At 37.2% G+C, this 25,104-nt stretch overlaps 1 protein-coding gene across 25 annotated transcripts in view; it reads right to left on the bottom strand.

The window, feature by feature from the left end:
- MAP2 (microtubule associated protein 2) overlaps positions 1-25,104 on the bottom strand; it is a 294,547-nt gene that overhangs the window by 120,746 nt on the left and 148,697 nt on the right. For 21 of the 25 annotated variants that reach the window (XM_077884967.1, XM_077884962.1, XM_077884951.1 and 18 more), the window contains 2 exons: positions 23,505-23,572; positions 14,756-14,816 (listed from right to left, as the gene is read on the bottom strand). The gene's annotated coding sequence lies outside the window, so the exon portion shown is untranslated. Of the gene's footprint in view, positions 1-14,755; positions 14,817-23,504; positions 23,573-23,846; positions 24,147-25,104 lie in introns of those variants that run through there. The other 4 variants (XM_077884944.1, XM_077884942.1, XM_077884968.1 and 1 more) reach the window with 4 other exon arrangements.

Raw genomic sequence — 25,104 nt, forward strand, 5'->3', positions numbered from 1 at the left:
GGTTAGCACAGGAGATCTCTCAAAAATGTTTTCCGTAAATAGAAGGGTGAAGGAAAAAAATCTAGCAAAATGCTCAGAAGACAATAGGACAGATAAGAAATGAGGCAGTAAGTGGCATGGACATGTTAGAGGAGTATGGATAGCAAGGGGAATAGGAAGATGGGACCTACAAGTATGAGCAGGTTTAAGCAATAAGCTTTTAGCTTGGGACTTTCACGATGAGGATTCTGGAATAAAAGGAACCAGACTGGTCAGGGTCGAGAGATGGAGCACTCTCACAGGGGTAAAGCAGCCACACAGCATTATTACACTGAAGACCCCTGAAGGGGGTACGGGAAGACTGCATTATATTTCAAAATGTGTTTTGTATGGACTGACCCTGGGATCAAGTTTTATATGCTCTCTTCACTAATTCATCTTCGTCAAGGGAATAGTTGTTTTTCCCTGTATTTAAGTATATAGCTCTTAAATTAGTAGAAGGGAAAAAATTAAACACTCAGAACATTCCTCAACTTTTGAAAATGTTTTAAGTGATAAATTATATCCCATGTTTATATAGTTCTCATCTCTTTTTGAAAGTAGAATACCTTCTGACTTGGAAATGTACATTGACTATGTCCAGTACAATACAGGAAGTTTTGGTGACTGAATGAGTTTGCCATTATTTTATTACACTAACAGGCAGATGCTATTAGGTGTTTTTATCATTAAAAATAAAACCATTTAAAAATACATTTAAAGTTAATAAATATTTCTGCTGGAGTTTCATAGGAACACAATAGCGAATGATATATTTAGTATCATTAATACTATAAGTTTACTGGGGAGTCCTCTTAAAATATAAATATGAGATCTGTGTCACTAGAGTTAGCATTTGACATTCTGCCATTGTTGTTGTTTCTTTAAATGACAATTTAATTATGCAGCTACTTAGCTCCTAAAAAGAAAGCCAGCCTCATAGATGCAAAAGCATGTGACTTACATACTAGTGATTTCAACTATTAAATGTCACAATTATTTATTACACTCAAAATGGTATCATCAAAACAAAGGGAGGAATTTGTATAGATTTTTCCAAAGTTTCTCTATATGCCCAACTTAATAGAGAGGGGTGCTAATTAACTGGCTTCTGATTAAATTGGTTCCACAAAGTAAATCTGCTAGAACTTTACCACCAATTTCTTTATTTCTTTTCTCACATATTAGTATCAAGAGGAACAACCTGTCCCTTTCTTTACCGTGCCTGAAAACAAAACATGTGTAGTCATACCCACCCACTCTGGGTGGGTATTTTTACCCATGGACTTTTATTTAGAAGCAGTCTTCAGGTAATTTTCTGAAAGAGCCAGAAATCAAAAAGACTATTAATGGTCCTCGATGTCGAATAAATGGAAGTTTTCTTAAAGAAAAGCCTTGATGTATGATTTTTAAGTGAGGGAGACCATTTTATAAATTTGGAAAATTTCTTTTCTACTAGGTCCTCTCCTCATAACGTAAATATAGATCACTAACAAACTGATCATTTATAAAATGAGCATACACTCGAACATCCATCTATCTCTTTGGGTAACACTAGCCTTTTCTTAGAATCAGCGTATAGGTGAAATTATAATGTAAACATCTCTCTCAGAGTTCTAATAAACTTATTTCATAATGTCTAATTGTATTTTTTTCAAACTAATGAATGCCTCACACTTTCTTCTTACTGTTTTTAATGAAATTTGATCTGTGTTTAGGAAGATTCATGTTAAATGTCCTTTTCCTAAGCCAATTATTGTCACATAATGAAGCTATCTTGTACATGTCAAATGCAAAAGAGCCCATTTTGAATAAATGTATTTCCATAAGTACTATCTAAAAGTCATACAGAACTTCTAGGATATTGACTTGAGTCTCATGGAGACTACTAATGAATAGAGCCAGAAGAATCTTGAGTTTTTAAAATTGTTTCTTACAACAGTCCAGTGACTTCTATCTAAATATTTTCCTTTCAGAGCTTATTTATTCACTTCTGCACTCTCTCCCTCAACCTTTCTCTCCGTATATTTCCTCTATACTAACTAAAATAAAGTGGGAAATCCTGGACTAAGTTTAAAATCTCCATCTCTCTGATTATGCCTAACAAATCATAACTATATAGCCTTGTTCAGCTCCTGAAGTTTTTAGGATTTCTGTGGGAAGGCCGTTAGATGTGGGAGTTTATTTCCGTCTGCAGGGTATTGTTTTGGGATTTGCCGACACCAACACTTTGTCTTTCCTGTCCCCTTATACAACATGCCTGGCAAATTATAATTATCAGTATTTTCTTTTACAGAAGGATAATTATTTGTTATTTTTACTTAAGCAATAAAAGAACCTAGCAGTGTTCTCCTCACAAACAAGACTCATATGTATAGGGCTATTGGCCTGTCTGCATAATATGGAAAAATCCCAACTGCTCTCCATAACACAGACTGCCATTGTAAGATACTCCAGCAAAATACCAATGACAACTTTATGGAAATCCTTACCAAAAGTTTCCAAGAGAAACCAAGATAGTCTCATTAAGATCTCCCCACCCACCTTTTTTTTTTTGCTTAGTTCTAATTATATTTTAACTGCTGATGTTCATACCAGAGAACAAATGTATCACTAAAATGAATATTGATAAGATTCTTGAGACCCGGAGCAAAATCCTTTTTGCTACCATTTACGATTATGTAGATAGGACAGTGAACTCCCTGTGTGACAGTCATTTTAGTTAATGCATGGGCCAAACTACCAAATTAGCTCATCTGGCTTAGGGCAGATTAAGACAGGGATTTGTACAGCATTTTTGTTTCAAGGGCACTGGACACAGATTTACTGAATACCTTGGTACCTACTGGGCATACTAACTTGAAGCTATGATTTAACAAATGCAGTCATTCCAAGAGCAAAATCTGCTCATCATTCTTGGTCCCTACCCTGATCCACAGCCTTCTTTTTGGTATCTCTCCTTATAACTGGAGAGATCCAAGTGAATCTCGGAAGTATATTAATGCAAACTAGTGAATGTGCACAGTACACAAAATAAAATCCTCTCACAGACCATGGGACCTGCCACAGATCAGCAAGGCGGAACCCTTAGCTCACTGGAATGTGTAACATGTCCCCTCAGGCAATTGCACATTCCTCTGTCCAGCAAAAGCAGGATATCTGTGGCTTTACCTTAGCATTATATAAACTTTCCCAAATCTGTTTCTTTGCCACCTGAGCACACACCTCTTGTAGATTATTAGATCAACTTTGAAACCTGGAATAGCACTTGTGGGTTGTTCTACTGATGAAAAGATCAGAACAGTTACTGAAAGGAAGGGTCCTCTTATAGAGCATTACATTGATTCTGAAAACTGAGATTCTGCCAAAAATGTGCAAAACTGTATCCACTGTGGTATTTTGGCCCAAAAAGGAGCATACAAAAAGATGAGCAAAGGCTAATAAACAGGGATGAAAGAGCAAAAAGGAACTGCCCATCATCGAGCTGAAACACTCGAATGCACATCCTTAAATGTTGTCTCTGAGCCTATTTTTCTCTTCTAGATACCAAAAGTCAACGGAACACCATCAGGGAGGATATTGTTCATGTACATGACATTGATTGTGCTAAGCCTCACTTTCAGGTTTCTACATCAAATGAGACAATAACTATGAAGGCACACTGAAGGTGATAAAGCTTTCTTCACTGATTATTCATTAGTATTAGGGTCTTCTTAGGTATCACCATGGGGAACATACTACATAGAAAAAAAATAACAGCCATGCCATACTATAGCTTCCACATTGTACTTTAACCTTAAATAAATTAAAGGGTTTATTTTTCTCAGACACTTCTTGGCCTCAGGTCTGTTTGGAGAAGCAATCCTGTTCAACCAACTATCACTGTGCCTATGCTTGAAGCCAGTTTGACTCCTGGCTGGAGTTGAATGAAAAATGGCTTAGCACAGCCCATGATCCTCTTTCCTAAGGATGTTTCCTCTTATTGTAAAAAATCTTAGGAATATTTAAGATCAAACAGTTTCTGTTGTACAGGGGCTCAGTTCAAGCCATTGATTTTTGCACATGGATGTCTGCCTGAATCTTCAGCCTTCCTCTTACGGCTGCCAGAGAAGTATGATCGTCAGGGGATCTCTTGCCAGTTTGCTTCCTATTTCCAGGGCAAGTTATGAAGCCATTTTAAAATTTAGTGGAGAATTTCCAATTTAGTGGAGAATTTCCAATTGATTGTCGAGAAGTGACATTAAGCCCCATAGGAAGTGCTTCACATTTACAAAAACCCTGTTGGAGAATTAGTCTAGTTTTGGTGTGCTCAAAATCCACTAAGGTTTTTACAGGGGCCTAAGTCTTCTTGGTCTCTTTCAGGAGAGCTGCTTCCTGTTCAATGAGCTGATGAAGAGACTCCCAGTGTGAATGTGTACTCTTATTGATAGGTATTGTCAATACTAATAATAGAATTTTAGAGTCTACTTCTGCATTTTCATCTTCCTATTTATACTAACTTTTCAAAGTACTGGGATTCTGATCCAGTGAGCTTACAGAAAGCTCAATCCTTCTGACAGCAAAGGGATGCCATGGCGGCTCTGGGTCTGGCTAAAGAAGAGCATGCAAAGAATGGTCAGCCACACTAAGTTCATCACCTACTGGGTAGCCCACTGCCTCTTCGCATTCTTTGCTAATTCTATCTAAATGTATTTGAGCAAAAAAATCCTAATATGTTATATTAAAGCTTTTATATTTGCTTTAAAAGTCAATTATATTTTTAACCCCAATGGTAAGTGAAATCTGCCAACTTTTTTTTTTAAGATTTTATTTATTTATTCATGAGACACACACACACACACACACACACACACACACACACACACACACACACAGAGGCAGAGACATAGGACATAGACAGAGGGAGAAGCAGGGAGCCCGACGTGGGACTCGATCCCGGGACTCCAGGATCACACCCTGGGCCAAAGGCAGGCGCCAAACCGCTGAGCCACCCAGGGATCCCCCAATTTTTTTCTTTTTAACCAAGAGTGGATTTGTTTCATGTTGAGGGAATATAAAAAGCAAATAAATATTTGAGCCTCATTTGAGCTGAACTGGAGGTAAGGCATACTGGTCAATTTCCTTTTTATTTTATTTTATTTTTTTTTTAATTTTTATTTATTTATGATAGTCACAGAGAGAGAGAGAGAGGCGCAGAGACACAGGCAGAGGGAGAAGCAGGCTCCATGCACCAGGAGCCCGATGTGGGATTCGATCCCGGGTCTCCAGGATCGCGCCCTGGGCCAAAGGCAGGCGCCAAACCGCTGCGCCACCCAGGGATCCCTAATTTCCTTTTTAAACTAGATAAAATTTAAAAGCCAAATAACTTGTTTAGAAAAACAACAATGGCCACATTATATGCTTGAGTCAGATGTTATATAAATTAGTTTGGGAGATTTTTCACATCACATGTCTGCGAAAAAAGGAATTTATGAAGTTGAATCATAAAGTTGAGAGTTAATGCACATCACACAAGCAAACCACCTCCTTCCTCAAATGCTGTCAAGTAGTCTGTTTTACAATTTAACTTTAGTTTATTAATACAAAGTGTAAATCTTTAAGATTTATTTTAAATAATTTAAATTACAATTTTAATCATTTAAATTTATTTTAAAAATAAAAATATTAGTACTCCTTCGAAGGAGTGTAAGATGCTGAATTATCTTTTCTTATCTGCAGGTCTTCTATAGCAGAAAAAATGCATTGCCAGACAAATGTAATTCGACCTTACTAGAATTGTTTTAAGAGACTCAAGAATCATTATTGATGAAACCAGAATCAATCAGCAGTCTTCTCATTTACACACTTGGTAAGTCATTAGCGACACAAGGGAAATAAACATTAAAGAGGTAAAAACTCCAGGGAGCATACCTTTATAGCATATCGACTTCCGAGCTTACTGCATTTCAGACATGATTCATAAGAGTTGTCTTTATAAATAAGGACCAGCTATTTACCTTTTTTTAAAGCAATGTTTTAAATAGCAAAGATTATTAAATATCTTTTAAAGATAAGTAATTTTTCTGTCTGGATGCAAAAAATTCATTTTCCAAAAATACGAAACATGGTTAAAGTTAAGCCTAAAAGGAAAATTATTTTTTCTTATGAGAGAGAAACGAATGAGACACTTCTTCATGAAAATGTTCTGAAAACAAATCCATTATTATGACTAAAGAGAAAAACAAGGAAAAACTGGAAAGGATTGACTACCTGTAACTAGTGTTTATCACTAAATAGAAATAAAAATAAGAATACCAAGCCACTGTTATTCACCACATCTAAGTACCCAATTGTAGTAGAAATGTTAAGTAGAGTCTGCTTTACAATCTAATTTTTCTTTGTAGATACAAAATGTAAGCCTTTAAAAATGAAGACGTACTAAGTTCCTGACAATCTTGCTCAATACTTCATAATCTATGTGACATTTGTTTCTCACAATTTTGAAGTAAGGATTATTGACATTTACGGGTGAGAAGCCTCTCCTTACAGAGATATTGGCCAGAGTGCACAGCTGTCAGCTAGAGAAACCTCAACCTGAACCCATCTCAGCGATCAGCCTCTCAACAATATGCTGGCTCAGTCATAAAATACTGAGCGCGAATCTGTGCACATAAAGAAAGCATCACCTTAGCCTGCAGGAAAGGTTGTATAGTCACAGTCCTGGCTCAACCAATTTGTTGAGTCCTGCAGAGAAGGAACAGAGAGCATATGAAATCAGATAGCAGAGCAGCACTAACCCCTGGAGGGGAGGGGCAGGGAGCCTGCAAATTCCAGGCAGCTGCCTCCAAGCTCACCCCCAGCGTCCTGGCTCCACCAGCCCTGTGAGGAGGTATGCCACTCTTTATTCTGCAGCAGGGACTGACATCTCCTTCAAAAGACAACCTGTGTGAAGCAAGAGGCAGAGTGCAGAAAATAATTCCTCAGTAATTTACCTTTCTTGGAGTTCCCCAATAATGGACCCTTGTAACTCTGGGGATTGGTGGGGATTTTGATATAAGTTAGGAGGGAACATGTTTATCCAGAACACCTTCTGGTGGCGGACAACCCCGGAAGCAGGCCATAAGAGAAGACAAATCCTATTAAGCCAGCTGGGCGGGTTGAGAGCAGCTGGTCGGTCTAGAGGCTGAAACAGCTAGGAAAGGCTCAGAAAAATCTGCATTGCAGATAAACCTCCTGGGAGACAGCTGAACTCTTAACATCTCCCCAAGCCAGCTTCTCTTCGGAGAGGAGAGTGGCCTCAGGTGGTGTAATTTAGAATGTATATCATTTCCAGGACTTCTTGCAGACCTTGCATGATTTAACATAATTTCATCTTTTGCCTTGCTGCTTTTCACCTGTTTGTTGTTTATTTACTTATCTGTGGTAGTAGAGGGCAGAAAGGGACACAAGAAACAAAACTGTACAGTAGTGTCAACACTTCTTTTGCAAGTCTTATCTTTTATTTGTTAGGCCTTGTCTTTATCAAACTTATATCCTTCAGTTTCAAGACAACATAAAGAGAGAGCCACATATATACCTTGTCTATTAAGAAGGAGGTGGAGAGGGAAGCCTGGGTGGCTCAGCGGTTGTGCTTGCCTTTGGCCCAGGGCATGATCCTGGAGTACTGGGATCCAGTCCCACAACGGGCTCCCTGCATGGAGCCTGCTTCTCCTTCTGCCTAGGTCTCTGCCCCCCTCTCTCTGTGTCTCTCATAAATAAATAAATAAATAAATAAATAAATAAATAAATAAATAAATAAATAAATAAAGTCTTAAAAAAAAACTTACTAAAAAAAGAAGGAGGTGGAGAAATGAAAACTTTATCAAGTCATAACAATCACTACCAATTATAGGGCTTCCACTCTATAAATCACCTTCGTTAACTCCTGAAAAGCCTAATCAGGTTGTTATTGTTATTCCTGTTTCATACAACTGAGGCTTGATAAATTTCCAATTTCTCACAGCTGATGAGGGGCAAAGCCTGGATTTGAACCCACCTTCAAAGTCCATACTTATTTCACTACATTATAACCCAGTGTTTGTTAAATGCCTTTAATGTGCCAGACACTCTGCTTGCAAAAGGCAGTAATAGCCAGACCTCCAGAAATGCCTGCTCCATTGGGATGAAGGCATTGTAATAAATAGGTTTTTAAATTAAGGCTGTTATTATTTAAAGAAAAAATTTTTCTAAAAGACTTCATATTTTCTAGAACGTGTTCCCTCCAAAATATAGAATTCTGTAAACAAATAACTGTAATTAAAATCTAGCATATGATTATGATAAAAGTGAATATTGGCAGAAAAGGGGAGGATGCAGAGGTGGAGCATAGAGGATTTTTTAAGGCAGTGACAACATGATACTATAATCAGAGATGCATGTCATTATACATTTGTCAAGCCCACTGAATGTACAACACCAAGAGTGCATCTTGAAGGAAGCCATGGACTTCAGGTGAATTAGGATATGTCAGTGTTCATCCTAGGTAGAAAACATACCATTCTGGTGACCGATGCTGATCCTGGGGGAGGCTATGCATTTGTGGGGGAACAGGTATATGGGAAATCACGTTACTTTCAATTTTGTTGTAAACTTAAAACTGTTCTAAAAAAAATAAAGTCATAAAGGGGTGGGGATAAAGTAAATATCTAATTATAGGAGAGAGCACATACATGGTTTTGATGATCCAGAGGATGGATGGGATTTTGATAAGTGGAACTTTAGATATCAGATAGGCTTTTTGGGAAAGAGAAGAGAATGAAGGATCAGTCTGTAGTCAACATTGTTGTTTGAGCATCTATTCTGTACCAGTCCCCTCAGTAGGTTCTGGGATTCTGGTTAGGAATGAGACACAAGGTCATGGAGGTTCTAGTCCTGTGGGGGAAACATGCATTCAATGGATAAATACAAATGAAAGAAATGTGGAATGCTATGGGAGTACGTAATGAGCAGACCTGTTAGGTTGGAGGCTGAGAGAAGGCTTACCTGGGAAATCTCAGACCTAACCAATGAACAGGACTTAACTAAGTAGAGTGGGCAGGAGGGGAGGAGCATAGAAAGAATGTCCAGGCAAAGAGAATAAAAATATGTATAATAGCCCCCAGGTAATAAACCCAGGATGGGCCTGGAGAGTCAGACAAAGGCCAGATTCCTGACTCTATTATGAATTCTATGGTTTTAAATACAGGAATATCATGATTAGATTGTATTTTTAAAAGATAGATTGTTACTATGTGTATAATGGCTGATACAGAGCAAGAGTTGAGACAGGCAGCTATCACTGTCATCAAGATCAGAGGTGATGGGGATCCCTGGGTGGCGCAGCGGTTTAGCGCCTGCCTTTGGCCCAGGGCGCGATCCTGGAGACCCGGGATCGAATCCCACGTCGGGCTCCCGGTGCATGGAGCCTGCTTCTCCCTCTGCCTGTGTCTCTGCCTCTCTCTCTCTCTATCATAAATTAAAAATAAATAAATAAAACTTAAAAAAAAAAAGATCAGAGGTGATGGGAAACTAGCATAGTCTGTGGAGATAAGAAATGGATGGTTTTGGAAAATGTTTAGGAAGCAGAATTGATAGGACCTGGTAACTGATTGGACTAGTATGTTTTAGGTAACATTTTTTTTTTTTTTTTAAGTAAGCTCTACACCCAGGGTAGGGTTTAAACTCACAGACCCGCTATCAAGAGTGGCATGCTCTACGGACTGAGCCAGTTAGGCGCTCCTTTCTCCAATTTAATGTAAATGTTATTTATATAAATAACCATGACACTTGATAAAATGGCATTTCAGAGTCTTTAAAAGTAACTATAAAGTTGCAAAGTTGTTATACAAATGATGACTAGGGCAGGCTGTAAGTCATGGAAAAACTCCAAATAGCAGTGGCTTAAACAAAATAGAAATTCATTACAAGGTTGTATCATATTCGACATGGTTGCAGGAATTCTAGCCACCAAGTCTGAATTCCTTCCTACCAGCAGAAAGGAAGAGTAATGAGAGTACTCCTTCCCTTTAAGCAGTTAATGCCAGTTTCACGCACAACTTTAGTTCATATCTCATTGGCTGGAAATTAGTTAAATAGGTTCCACCTAGTTGCCAGGGAGGCTGGGATTCTGGATCTTATTCTTAGTGTCCATGTGCCCATGAATCCTCCAAATAGCAGGGGTCTTATTATTATTGGAGGAAGAAAGAAATAATCAGTATCGGGGGCAAAAGTAATCTGTACCAAGTCTGGGCTAAGGCCTCAGAAGCAAAGTAGGGAAAAAAAATCACACTTATGAATTGCACTGGCCCTTTACAACAACAGAAAATTAAAACACATCAGAATGAACTCGCTTTGAATTAGCATTCCACATTTTGTCTCAGCCACCAAGAACATTTTTTAACCTCAGTGATAATCTAGATAGACCGGGTAAGTTAAACAGAGCACCCCCATCAATAAATACTGCTTTCTACTGCTACAAAGCAGCCTCAACTCTGCCAATATTTGAGCATAGTTGTTTATGGTTTCATTTCCTTTACTTTTAATAGTGGCCATAAAAAGCCAAACAAATGCATTTTATTCACATTCCTTTGGACGAGGCCTTGAATTTAAATTATGTCACTGGATCCATTAACATTTAACTATGGCTGGTGCCTTATCCTCTACAGACATTCAACTTCAGAATGTATTAACCGCATGCAGAAAATGAGAATTAACAGCAGTCAGATAGTGAATCACATCTGCATCACACAGCGTACATTCACAATGATTTATTTTGTTTTGTTTGTTTGATGCATTCTTGGTTTGTTACTAAGAATAGAGGCCATCAATAGGATGCTGGGTTTAATAATTTAGGGAAAATATTCCTTTCATCAATTTTCCACAAATGGTTCCCAGTAGGTTGAAATCAAAGGCTCCTGAGACTCTTAACTTTCTTTCTACATTGAATTTTCTACCATTTCTTCAACGTTTACAATTAAGCCACTTTGCTGTTATTCTCATTTTCTTTATTTTCCTTTTACTGGTGCTTCATGTCTCAAGTTGACTGACAGAGCAGAAACCTTCTGTTAACTGAAGCCATCTTAAATCAGTAATATTTTTGTGGCAGCTAATTAGCAGCACTAAATTATACTCATCAGTATCATAAATATTCACATTCTTAATTATGCCAAGCAAAAGGGATCGCACAACATCAAGTCACATATTCTTTCCCAAACCTAAAATTCAAATTTGTTTTAATTGAGCTCAACTATATCAACCACATTGTTGGTCTGCTTTTATCTTTGTTTTTCCATTAGGTGTAAAATATATCCATGAACAACTGCTTATTTTATTATTGCTATTAACACATGATTCCCTGGTTCTCTTGCACTGCACATGGAGATGGCATTCTAGTCTCAAGTTGGCATTACCTTGCATTTCCTATTGCATAGGGCAAGAGCTTTCTTGTAACAATGACTATTTTCCAACTTTGCATTATTTGTTACTCTGGACCTACAACAAATCTTATATAAAGAGATAGCTTACATTTATATTCTATATTACAGCTTTCAATGTGCATTCATATGTTCCATTTCAACCCTGATACTCAGATATGATCTTTATTTTAAAGAAAACAAAAAAAAAAAAAAAGAAAACAAAAGGCCTAGGAAAGGGAAATAATTTTTCCAACTAGCTAGTAAATAGTAAAGATAGAACACTGGAATAATAAAGGTAAAAGAGTCCAAACTTAGACTGATGCGATGAAAATTCATAGTAAAGAATATTAAATATGATCAATAATGGAGGAGTTACCACACATACTTCTCCTAATTATTATTAAAATAATTAAAAAGTTGAAAAATAATGTCACTGTAACAAAAAATTTTGAAGATATCCTAAAAGTCAGAGTAGAGATGGAGAAAGAAAGAAGAAACTGCTGCGAGGAGCCCTCAAGTTAACAGCAGGTCCATCTCAAGGAAATCTGGAGAAACCCCAAGCTTAGAGTTTTCAAATACAGAGTTCAAGGGGGCTGTGAGATACTATCATGGCAATTCATTAAGAAACTTATTTGGGGGGCACCTGGGTTGCTCAGTCAGTTAAGCGTCTGCCTCTTGATTTAGAGCTCAGGTCATAATCTCGGTCATGAGGTCAAGCCCCATGAAATCTTCTTGAAATTCTCTCTCCCTCTCCCTCTGTCCCTTCCCCCTGCTCTCTCTCTCTCTCTCAAATAAACTTAAAAAGTTGAAGAAAAAAAAAGAAGAAAGAAAGAAAGAAAGAAAGAAAGAAAGAAAGAAAGAAAGAAAGAAAGAAAGAAAGAAAAAATATATTCAGAACAATTGGGACTCTTTCTATTATTCTTTCCCCATGCTATTACATTTTTAGCTGACAGGAGAAGCTTTTGCCCCAATGGTGAAAACAAGAACTAACCTTTAATGAAAGAAAGTGATGGGCTTTGGAACCATATCTAGTATAGATGAATCTATGCAGAACTGAAACAGTTGTAGGGATCCTAACCTGCTCACTTGCCAGTTGCATCTCCATGTTCTTCCTGGGATACCTGCTTCCTGACAGACTCTGCCCACTTACCCAGAACCTGTAGTCAGCCTTTATGTTGAGTGGAGGTACAGATCTGCATGATTGCAGAGGAAACTTACAGGAGCTACCTATCACCCTCAGCCTACTTCTTCATACATAAAAACCAAAAACCAAAAATCATCTAAATCAAGACATTTGAGAAAAACCAGCAGCATAAATAAGAAAAAATATTTTTAAAGTGACTCCTGAGGAAATAGAGATGATTCAGGGAACAAGGGAATCTACACTTATCTTTCTAAGAGAGATCTGAAAGAATATTGCATACTTTAAAATGAACTTCTTTCCAAAAATGAATTTTAGAAAAGTATCAATAAGAGGAAAAGAAAAAGTTCCTAGAGATTAATATATGATTTCCCAAATACGTAGTTCACGAATTAATTAAAAATAGAATTAGTAGGGCTAGAGGCAAATAATAACTCAGCTGATAAGAAGAAAAAACTCCTTGAATGTAGAAAAAGTGAAAAAGGGATTTTAAAAATATGTGAAAAAGGAGATAAAACAGATCAGTCCAGTAAGTCCAACATTTATCAATAGGAATCTCCTAAATATAGAACAGAGGCAGGGACAGCAAGAAAAAGAAAGCCAGAGGAAAGTTTCTCTGAGTTAAAAAGATACAATTTCAAATGTTCATTTCCAAATGACCCCTTACAGAAGAGGCAAATTGTCCCTTGTTAAGAATCATTGGTACAGGGTAAAACACTATGGCTATGAGGCCAGAGAGACCTGGGTTTTTTATTCGAGCTCCACTAATAATGACCTCTTTAACTTTGGGAAATAAATATACTTGATTTCATTAAATCTCTTCTGTGAAATGGGGATTTAAAAACCCCCACTCTACAGAGTTCTTCTTCTTCCACCCCTCCCCTCTTCTTCATCTGAAAATGTACATACTTCGCACATAATATGGATTAAATAAATAAAGGTTATTCAGATTTTATTTGCAATTGTAGTAATGGTGATGAGGAAGAGGAGGAGAAAAATGTGTAGAGTGGAGGATGTGTGCCAAGGGTAGTGAGGGAAAAGGAGAGGTCCGTGTAGGTCTTGGATGCTTGGTTGGGGGGCGTGGTTATGCTCCAGATCAGCCCTCTCCAATGAAAGTTATGTCATAATGGAAATATACTGTAATAGGTGATGTTTCTATAAAAAGAATGTAGCTATGGAGCACTTGAAATGTGGTTAGTATGACTAAGGAGGTGAAATTTTAATTATTTTCATTTTAATTAAATGGTTGCTGTGGCTAACTGCTACCATATTTATTGACCAGCGCAACTCAAGAGAGCAAACAAGAGCCAAAGAGTTTGTATTAACAGTTTGTCTAGGAGATTAATGGGGTGATGGCGTTTGGGGCAGGAAGACAAGATAAAAGCATTTCAGTGACCCTGGCAGCTATAATAAGAGCCTGGATGAAGATGATGGAAAGCAGAATTGGGGAAGAGATAGGTCAAGACAATGACAATGTCCTCAGTGGATCCATGCCTATTGCTGTCTGCCTGGAGACACCTCACCTCAGCCCTAACTCTACTCAATGGTCTCCATGGTTATCATTTTCTGTACATATGCTACCCTTCCCTTTCTACAGCTGAGATCAGAACTGGGATCCATAGCTCCCAGCTTATTCTTTATAAGCTCTTATAATTATCCTAAAAATAGGCAAAATCAAAATGCCTGCTTTAAAAAAAGTTTCTTCATAGAGCTGACTTTCTGAAGCTTTAATCATTTTCCTTGTGATCCTAGATTCTTGCTGAGTTATTTACCACTTGCTTTAACTGCTGTGAAACTTAAAACAATGGATTCTTACTAATCTATTCCTCTGTCAAATGCTTTTTGAATCATTAAGATTACATTTTCTCTGATATATTTAGTCTGATCTCCTTTTCATACTGAAAAGTATAAAGCCATTTCAGTAATAACTGCTATTTTTACTAGTCTTTACTGAGCTACATGCCATACTAATCCAGGACTCGACAGGGCAAGAGTCTTTGAGAGAGCAGAGCAGTAATGTAGGCCAGGGCTAGCTTGGAATGTGTTCTTTATTTTAGCAACCAAGTCAGTGCATTATTAAAATATTCCATATTTGGGACAATACACTTATTTATTTGCTTTGGCTGCATATTAGTAAAAAGTAAAAGCTTTAGAGTCAGAACAAGGATATGAGCCAAAGATTTACCGTTTCCTAGTGGAGGGACTTGGGTAGGTCATTTGCATTCTTCAAACTTCAGTTTTCTCATCTGTAATAAATATAACAACAAGATCTGCCATTCCCATTCCAGAGATTGTTGTGAGCTTTGGGAAGTCATATGCTTTGTATGACTTAAAAAGTGATACAGAAATTATTTTTTTCTTAAAGTCTAAATGTTACTTCTTCACTGGTTGTATTATTTCAATAATTTTATAAATCAAAGTCTACATCTTGGGCCTTTTTGTGAGGATAACATAGGAAACAACTAAAAATGCATGCACACATTAAACTATGTATTATATTTATTACTTCCCTTTGACCTATGGAACTATCCACCATCTTTTAAAGGAAAAATATAGCAGTCTGACCAGTTATATGACTCACTCAGGACAATGAATTCTTGCATTGTTTTTAATTTTTTTCATTGTTAGATGTCATATTTGCTCAACTATTTGCTCAATATAATCTTAAAAGTCAATCATTTTAGGGATTTCCATCCCCTCTATTTAAGGCAGTCTAGTTATTTATTTTTAAGATTCAACAGCATCACAGATTCACCTGCAGCTATGCTCAAAATTATGCTAATAAGCTGCTATGAGGCACAGAGAATCCTTACTGCTTACGTGTTGTATCTTATTCTGCATATACAACCATGAAATCTTTTTTTTTTTTTTACAACCATGAACTCTTACCATGAGAAAACCCTACAATGAGCAAAAAAATACTTCTAGAGAACACAAAGTAAAAAACATTGTTCTCATTGGAAATGAAATAAAATATTAGATCTTCCTGAAAAGAAACATCATCTCTTAAGTTCCTCTTCATTGTAAAGAAATATATTTTGGTTGTAAGTGTTAAATAGAGTAGCTTTGTTTTAACAATTGCCAGATGTGGATCAATGAATATCCGGCTGCTTTAAACAGTCATAATCCAAAGTCATTAACACTAGGAGAGAATCTGAAGAAAGGTTAATTCGAACCATCTGAGGCAAACCCAAGTAGAATCTACAAAAAACAGGGATTGATTCAAACTTTTTTTTTTTTTTGAGAGAGAGAGAGAGAGAGAGAAAGAGAATTTGTCAGGAAGACCAGAGATTATCCCCTGTTACCCTGAGACTCTTAACTACTGAATAAGTGGCAAAAAAAAAGCATAGGCATGGTATTCAATTTCTGCGTATTTTACCAATTCCAGCTTGACTATGCAGAGACCAGTGCCGTCCACTATAGAAAGACTACAGTTACACACACACATATACGTGCCCACACTCATGTGCAAGACTCATTTTCTCAGCTTCAGTGTGGTGTATGAATTACGGGCATTTCTAAGCAGACAACACAGTGAATGCAAAGATGCCTGTGACCTGGCTTCTTTCCTCAAGTGCCTCTCTTCAGTGTTCTCCTTGGAGAAATACGGTTATAAATTTAAGTTGACTTCTGTTCATATGAAAACTAGTATTTCACTGGAATTTGGAATTCAAAGTTTCTAATGACACTGCTCACATCTACCTGGCTGTTTAAGTTAACACCAAATGACAAAATTACAGTGACAAAGACCACAGATCTGGTCATGGCCTGGCTTAGAGATAGAAGAAGCCCTTTAAACAAAGGAAACATGCTAACAAGTGGGAGGACATCACAGATGGTCAATATGCACTTAAAGTGCTTCCCTGATAGACTAGTGTGCCATATTTATTTGATGGCTTTTTTTTCTTAGATATTTTATAGCTGCAAGGTGTGGTGTAGGAGAAATCAAACAGGTAAATGCAAGTTCCTGCATCTATAGAGGAGGACTAAGAGCCTCATGGTGGAGGCAGAAAGATAACATCCCTCCAGTTTGTCAAGGCTTCTTATGAACCCTTTGCTCCTTTGAACACTCTAATCGTCTGCAAACATATACATTCTTTAAGAGGAATGCAGGTTGCTGCCACCAACCAAAACATTCTACCAAAGAGAAATGATTTTGTTGGAAGAAATGTATTCTCTAAGTCAGAGACCAGCCTCAATATGCAGGAGTCCCCTGTGACTTTAAGTACAGTCCCCCAAAGCTTGTTTAGGGTGTGAGTGGCAAGAAGATGAGAAGTGGACACCCAGAACCTTTGCCATTAAGCACAGCAGGACATGAGGGATGTCAAGTGCTAGGGGGCCAGAGAATTTAGCAGGCTGGCACTGTGCTGAACATCCAGGGTGAGAGGAGCTTAGAAGTTCAAAGAAATCATGAAGCAGGGAAACAGAGCTGCAATCAAGAAACTGGCACAGTGTTGTATGGAAACATATCCCCAAACCTGAGCCACGAGAATTCATTATGTGGCATAATAAACATCAGGCACAGGCAGAAAGATCGAAATGCCAGTAGCTCATTAGGGCTTGTTTAATGGATCTTTCATAAAACAACTGGCTGGAATTGAAAAAGGTCAGAAATAAAGAGACAATTCTCTCTCGGCATCAAAGAGGCACAAAAGTATGCAGTGTTGCTGCTCAAAAAGAAGGATTCACATTTGACTTCTTTGTAATGACCGCTCCAATCATTTCCAATTTTTCTTGCCTAGACATCTTGCCTCCTAACCTCTTGCTGATCAACGCAGGGCACACTGTCTAGCAGTATCAACATCACGGAGGAGCCAGTTAAAATGTAGGCTCTCAGGCAACCCCCCCCCCCCCATTAGACCTAAGGATTCCGAATCTGCATTTTAATCTCAGCTTTCAAGTTTGAGGAGCTGATCTCCCAGCATCTACTCTTATCACCTTATCATCTATTCTCTGCACAGCTGCTGGAGTAATCCTTTTAATTTGTTCACCTACTGATTAATTCCCCCCTTCTAGTTCCATTAGGGCACAAAAGGGCACGGGGTTGGTGTTCAATATTCACTGAATGAATAAATGGATTTTCCCCTAGACTGAGATGAAGTCCAGGTGATATGTAGCTCCCCACCGCCCACCCCCCATATCTTTTCTTTATCACTAGAAAAGTCTCACTCTCCTTTCTCTTGATCTGTAGGGAAGAGGAATTTTGTTTGCTAAGCCTAAATCCTTGTCTACGCTCTTGTCACCTTTGTATCAGGAACTTTTCTATAACTTTGTCCTTCTGCTTACACACAAAGCACCCCCTCTCTATATGTGCCCTCCCTTCAGCTTAGGACTTCCCAAGTTACTAACAGTAAGGTCCCACTGCACTACACTAGTCCTGGACCTCTTAAAGGTGTCTTCTTATTGCTTTCATATCCTTATTTAATCATTCACTTCTCAAGAATTTGCTTCTGTCCCCAACAATTTGACTGGTTTGGAGTCAGACCCAGATTCAAAAACAGCCCTGAAATTTGTGCAACTGTCTCAGTCTCTGTTCCCCCATTTAAGTGGAGATAGCAGAAGACACAGAGTCACCGTGATAATTAAAGTGCTTGTCATAGAGGCTGGCGCATGGCAGGTGCTAGCATCATCCGGGATTCCCTTTGTTGGAGGAAAGGCGAGGTTAATTTTGAAACCATCAAGTTATATTTGACCAGAAACTTGACAGTATAAAATACAATGGTTCTGTTGTTAGCAAATAGCCGTTGGAAATAATGTGAAATATCATATGAGGGTAAAATTCCATTCCATTACAGCATGAGAATGACTGTGAAAAATTGGGAAACAAGAAGAAACAAACATACCCAATGTCTTCATTATAGAATATTATGCAGGTGGCAAAATGTTTTAAGAGATGCTTAGAATATTCAGAGGAAAAAAGGCAGAATTCAAATTGTATTGTTTCGGTGTTGGTTACATAAATTTAAATGCAATGGGTGAAAGGAAGTAAGCTAAAAAGGTAGAGTATTAACTGTAGTCTCTGGCTTGTGTTATTATGGATGCTATCATGTCCTTCCTTTACACTCTTCCAAATATGACAAGTTTGCCAAAATGTGGATTTATTGTTTTTATAACAGAAAACACTAATGAAGTAAATAATATATTGAGCAGTCTTTCACTACTGAAGTAAATAAGATGTTGAGCAGTCTTTTACTCATTCTCTTTCTTCAAGTTTTCTGCAGAATTTGAAATTTAGCCTTGTTTTCTATTAATTACTTAACCTGTCCTCTTTTATCTATTCTTTAAGACAAATAGTTCTTCCTTTAACATTGCCAATTCTATATCCTAAATGTGGGTGCTGTCAAGGGTGTTCTCTCTGGTCCTCTTCTCTCTTGATAATGTCATGCATGTCATGTCTCCCTAATTTCTGTCCTCTGTGTTGACCTAACATGATCTCTAATCTATCAGACCAGTCTGCCTGCAGATCCAGCCCATTGTGGCCTAAACCCGACCCATAACTTTTTATTCCCTCTTTCATTTAGCCAGCATTTCTTGGGTGACCACTATGCACTAGGTAGTCTGTTAGAGACTAGGATGCAAGACAAATGAAATAGAGCTTCTTCCTTTAAGCCGCTTTTAACTACCTTTCTCTCCTCATTTTTCCAGTTATCAGATTCAAACGTTAGAGGCAGCACGGAGTCCTGCTGATTTTCATCCCTCCTACCAATCAAGCAGTTGCTATATTCTGCTTATGAGTTTGAGCTCAGAAACATCTTTCATTTTCATGACCTCTTTTTTTTTATGCCCACTGTCAACACCCTCTTTGAGCCTTTATTATTTCCTGGATTATCCTATTAGAGCTTCCAAAGTGATCCCCTCTTCAACATACTCTCATCCACAACTCCATCTCACACAGAGCCATAAAGTAAGTCACCTGTTTAGGTCACAGTGGTCTGCTATTCGAAATACACCCAACAACTTCTCCTAAGATACTGAACAATTTCCTCAAGTTGACATTTAAGGTCCCCCTTTGCATGTATTGAGTTGCATTGGATGATTTTTTTATTTTGTAGTTCAAAAGGGTAAAATACTAGCCATTTCATATGGTACGAATGAATAATATTTCCATCCTTAGCTTCTCAGACTCCCCCTTCTTCTGCCCTGCACTCTAGAATACAAATGAGACCAGTCTACACTTTCCACGCATGTTCACTTTCTTTGGTCTCTTTGCCAATGTTGTTTGTTCTCCCTGGAGTTCCTCCATGCATTATCTCTCCCTTGAACACTTCTTTTCATCCCTAACCTCCACCTCAAAAGACCTATCCTCCATAAAATATTTCCTGTTGAGTCTCTTCTCAGTTGTTAGTAATCCTGGCCAGCAATGAAGTCCCTTAAGAAATTATTCATGTGTCTCTTATGGTACCAATGAGCCTTGAGGCTACTTCTTTGTTTTGTTGTGCTGCACCCAACTGAGCTCCGAAAGTGTGCTGTTCTATATACGAATTTCGACATTCGCAAGTAGAGCATCTTAATACCCATTTGTGTAATTGTTAGTGCCCTGAGCTACTTCTCTGGCTTAGTCATTTTTAAGGTTGAATGTGGTATCTGCACACTGCATACTATTCCCTACTCGTTTATTTCTTTTTGGTCATTTGAAACTTCTGCTATTATTTCAATAAAAATAAAGTTGTAAAATGTGGCATCAAGTTATGCTATTTAACACTTAAATTCTCTGGCTAATTTTCTTATATAGATTATGCAATTAATAATACATCTTTATCGTAAGGACACGGGTGCTCTATGAATTAACTTATCTTAAAACTTCCCAATTTATCTCTGATATTCCTCTTTAAAGAATAACATTCTTTAAAAAAGAATAAAGTTCTTTAGTTTAAATATAAGATATATATTAAAAATATATATCTGAGTTTGAATATTATGTTACATATTTGAAGATATATTTATTCCTAACTTAAGTATATAAAAACAAGTACCTGCAGGCATACTGTTTTAACTATATTTCAGTATATATCATCTGCATAAATAAAATATCAAAGTACTGGCTATAAGCCAAAAAATCTACTAGAAAAAAAAAATGTAGTATGTTGTAGTTAATATGAAGGAATTTGGGCCAAACTTGTGTTGTTTGCCTAGTTGGAATCTCCATTCATTCATCTATAAAATGGAGACTATACTCACCTCCCAGGATTGTAGAGTGAGTTAAAACAAGATAACATACTTGAAGGGTTTATGATATTATCTAGTATATAGTCAATAAAAATATAGTTTTATTAATAAAAATAAGTGACAACAACAAAAAATAGCATTCTCTAAAGCTATTATGACTCCAGAAGTTTCCTTATACATTATGAAATGATGTCATACTAGTCCATAATGAGCAACAAAGCATTTAGGAAGACTATGACATCATTTCTAGTATTACAGAGGGAATGAGAGAGAGAGACAGAGAGAGAGAGAGAGAGAGAGAGAAGGCCTCCTCCCCTCTGCTGCAGCAAAATCTTGGCTGAAGACATGAAGAGCAATAAACAATGTCAAGCTTGGGAGTAGTATTTAGGAAGCATCCATAAAGCAAAACTCATGCTGCAGTTTGGCTTCTTTCCCTTGATGATGAAAGTGAAAAGGGACATTTCAAAAATTCTTTCCATCTTAACCTAAAACCGGAAAACTCCTATTCTATATAGCTTGGAGAAATTTTCACACATGGTTTGCCCGATTTTTTTTTACCTGGTATTAATTATTCAATTATTTATTATTAATTAAAGACATATAATGAACATTTGGGGTAGCTAGGGAAAAAAGTACCAAAGGTCTGTTTTATAGTGTGTAATCTCAAGAAAAACAAGAACAAAAAAAAGTAATGGTGGAAAGTGCTGATGAATCATTTACCCATCAAATAATTAAATAAATATCTGTTGAACTCCTACTGTGGTCCAGGCACTATTTTCTGTGCTGAAGATATGAGTGAAAAAAATCAGTGAAATAATTAACTAATGTCAAGACGAGTTTGATTAGCAAAATCGTGATACAGATCTCTGACTCCCTTATAGTCTAAAAGTCAAATTCAATTCTGATTTGACGCCATAACAGTCTATTTCAATAAACTCTGGTTTATTACACAAAATCTGTCAACACACCCCTAGATAAATTTAAAATGGTCCTAGAAATTTAGGCATCAAGAGCCTTTTGGTGAGGTATTATGCCATTTATCCAATACCCAGATAAATCTCAACAGAGCTGATTAGTTCCTATTAACAATATACTGAATACTTTTTTTTTTAGTGGTTAGATAATAACACCATCCTTTTCCAACTCATGTAAATATTCCAATGTTCAAAATTAATATATGAGCTCCTAAACAACCCTGAGGATTAGGAAACAGATACTCACATAAAATATATACTGTATGGATTTTGTGAGATGGGAAAATACCAAATAGATTTTTTTCACCAAATATGAAATGTATTCACTTACTCTGAGTGGAATCTAAAAAATGAGAATAGTCCCGAGGGTTTTACAATATCCAGGAGGAATAGTAAGTCCTGTGTGGGGATTTCATACCTGAGTCCACTGAATAATTTCTAAGGGAAGAAAATGTAATATATTTCATGTATCTCTGAGGCTAGTCTACTCGATTTTGTTCAATATCTGAAATAATGCAGTTTCTTTTTTTAGAACACACTGATTTATTTTAATGAATTCATTCTCTTGTGCAAAAATATTATGTGATACTGCCTACACTCTGGAAGGGTGGTGACAGTGGCATCTGCCCCTTCCCTCTCTCCCACAATAACTACCCACAGCAGCAAGGTTCTTAGTGGAATGAATAAATTAAGGTTCTCATAATTACACACTGCAGAGAAAATTAAACAAGGACAATGCATTCGTCTCCTTCAACTGCTACAAATATTCACACTCACAGGTGTACACTCACAGACTTCTGGTATTTCAGGATCAGTTGTTGAACATTAACTATTTCCAAAGTACATTTTAAAAAACTAACCTCACTGCATAAAATATTTTGGACTAATAAGCTTGAGAGGAAATACTATCTGAATGCCAAAGAAAGATTTAAACCATGTTATTGATCTCAGCAAGGCAGAAAATGTCTTCCATTTTTCAAAGGCAAATTACATATATAGCTTTTATTGACCCGAGTATATGCTGAAGTCAAAGATAATTTTAAAGAATTAAACAAAAGGTAATACCCATAACTGCCATCTCCAATCAATATACATCCTGATGCTGAATTTGAAAATTAATATTTTTCATGTAAGGCAGAAGGCCCAGGATCAATGGATTCAACTGCTTCCATGGAAAGATGAAAGATTACCTTCTTATGCTAAAAGCATAAATAAAATCAGTTCTTTTAATAACTAACAACCTCAGCCTTTAAATATGGTGTTAAAGATCGAAGCATCAGTGAAGAAGTTACAATATTTTATTCACAAAACCCGACAATACTGAGTCATTCCTAGGCTCTCGTCTATAGCGGTCCTTCTAACTGGGAAGGGCAAGCCATTTCATTTACCCATTTAAAAATATCACTTATTAGCAGGATTCCCTCAGATAAAAATCATTACTTTAGTATATTTCTGTTAAATTTAAATGACTGAATTTTCACAAAGACAGAGACTTAGGACTTTTTTTTTTTTTTTACCTGCTACAATAATAAAAACCTGAAAATAAGCCAGACATATTGATATTTGTTAACAACTCGCAACACAGGCAAAAGACATAATTCCTTAGACGTCTTATCATCAAAACAGCCTTGAATAATGGCATTCTCTGCATGGGAAAAGCATACATGCTATAGACAATGATCAACGTAGGCTTAAGGATAAAAGACCAACCATAGAGAGATTAATTTAAATAAAAACATTCCAAATCCTCCCTGATTTCCCCTCATTTAAACATCCAAACAAAACATGTGGTACCTTTTAATTTTCTGAATGAGTAGTTCCCAATCAATGTTTCTTCGGTTAGAGACAACAAGCTGAAGAATCTACCGAAACAAAACAAAAGAAAAAAATACAGATACAGGTTGTTAACTAAATATTGAAAATTGTAACTCACCAGTAAGCAAATGCATTCTTTATAATCCAGATAATAAATCTACGTCTTGAGAGCTGTAGTACAAATAATGCAGTACTTGAATTTTTAGGAAGCTTGGTAATGAATTTTAAAGCATTTTACTTTGAGATCACATAAAGCAGATCCTTTGAAAAACCGAGTAAAAATAAAACAAAATAAAATTCAAAAAAACCCCAAAGCATTACCAGTGCATATGCAGCGATACCACCCAAGTCTAGCCTTTGAGAATTGCTGCAGAATCCTTCTCCGGGAGCATTATCTCTACGGGCTGGCTCTAGCTCTCTAGCTCCAGACAGACGCAGTCTGCAAGCCACCAGCTCTTCTCTGTGTGTGTCGGGGAAAAGGAAGCTGCAAATTAGAAAAAGTCCCCGCAGTGGCGAAAAGGAAAATAAGGCGAGTGGGAGAGGGAGAGAGAGCTCACTAGCCTCAGAATTTTCGAGAATGATGACAAGCCACCCAGCTCCGCCATCATTCACTGACAATAAGATGCAGCCCTGGCTTATGATTTAGCGGTTTACCATAGGGGCTTCTGGTATCAAATGCCTGACAGGCATTTTAATTGCCTCCATCCAAGTGTGTCCCCAGGAGTCGAGTCTATAAGCCTATGAATGTCATCATCTGGTCTCCTTTGTGTTAATGCCAGACACACACACACACACACACACACACACGCACACAGTGCTTAAATAGAGTTTCCTGGCATAATACAGGATTACAAATAAATCTGGCTACACAAACTGGACATGATCAATGATAGTTTATCATGATAGTTTATGGGAATATTCATTATCTGCATTAATGACATCAGAGATTGTCTGATGTTTTGTCACTGGCTGCTAATTACAGTATTTTAAAAACTGAATATCCCATATTGCTTACTTATATTCCAAAATAAGTTACTGTGCCCAATAAAAATGCATATATTTATTTGTGTTTTCTTGGGGAAAATTCAATCCCCTTGTAACTGTGATAATTACACACTTGGCAATATTTTCCTTACAAGGGAGAATGCAGCAAAAAACAAAGAGGATTAGGAAACCAGGGTTGATGTGTGATTTCTGTGAGCAATCTGTTTTATTCCCATTTATATACAGAAGCGAAAAAAGGAGGTGGCAATGAGCTTGGGTACCAGGACATTACAGTCCCTGAGGGCCAAGGCAGGGAATTAAATCTCTGGCACAATCAGTATCCCCTTTATGTTAGCAACTGAAATTAACAGTTGACTATCCTTGTTTCACAGTGCCCCTTATGTAGGGAGGTTAATGTGGAATAATTCCCTGAATTTATGGCCTGGACAAAAGAGCTGGGAAAAATGTTAATAAATAAATTAATTTTTTACAGCATTGTTAGGTTCCTGCATCAGTGAATGGAGCAAAATGTAATGTCTACCAAAAGGGCCGGGTATGAAGAAGGTTGCTGGGATGGAGCATCACCATGGTTACT

This window comes from Canis aureus, chromosome 36, assembly GCF_053574225.1.
Source record: "Canis aureus isolate CA01 chromosome 36, VMU_Caureus_v.1.0, whole genome shotgun sequence".
Lineage (NCBI taxonomy): Eukaryota > Metazoa > Chordata > Mammalia > Carnivora > Canidae > Canis > Canis aureus.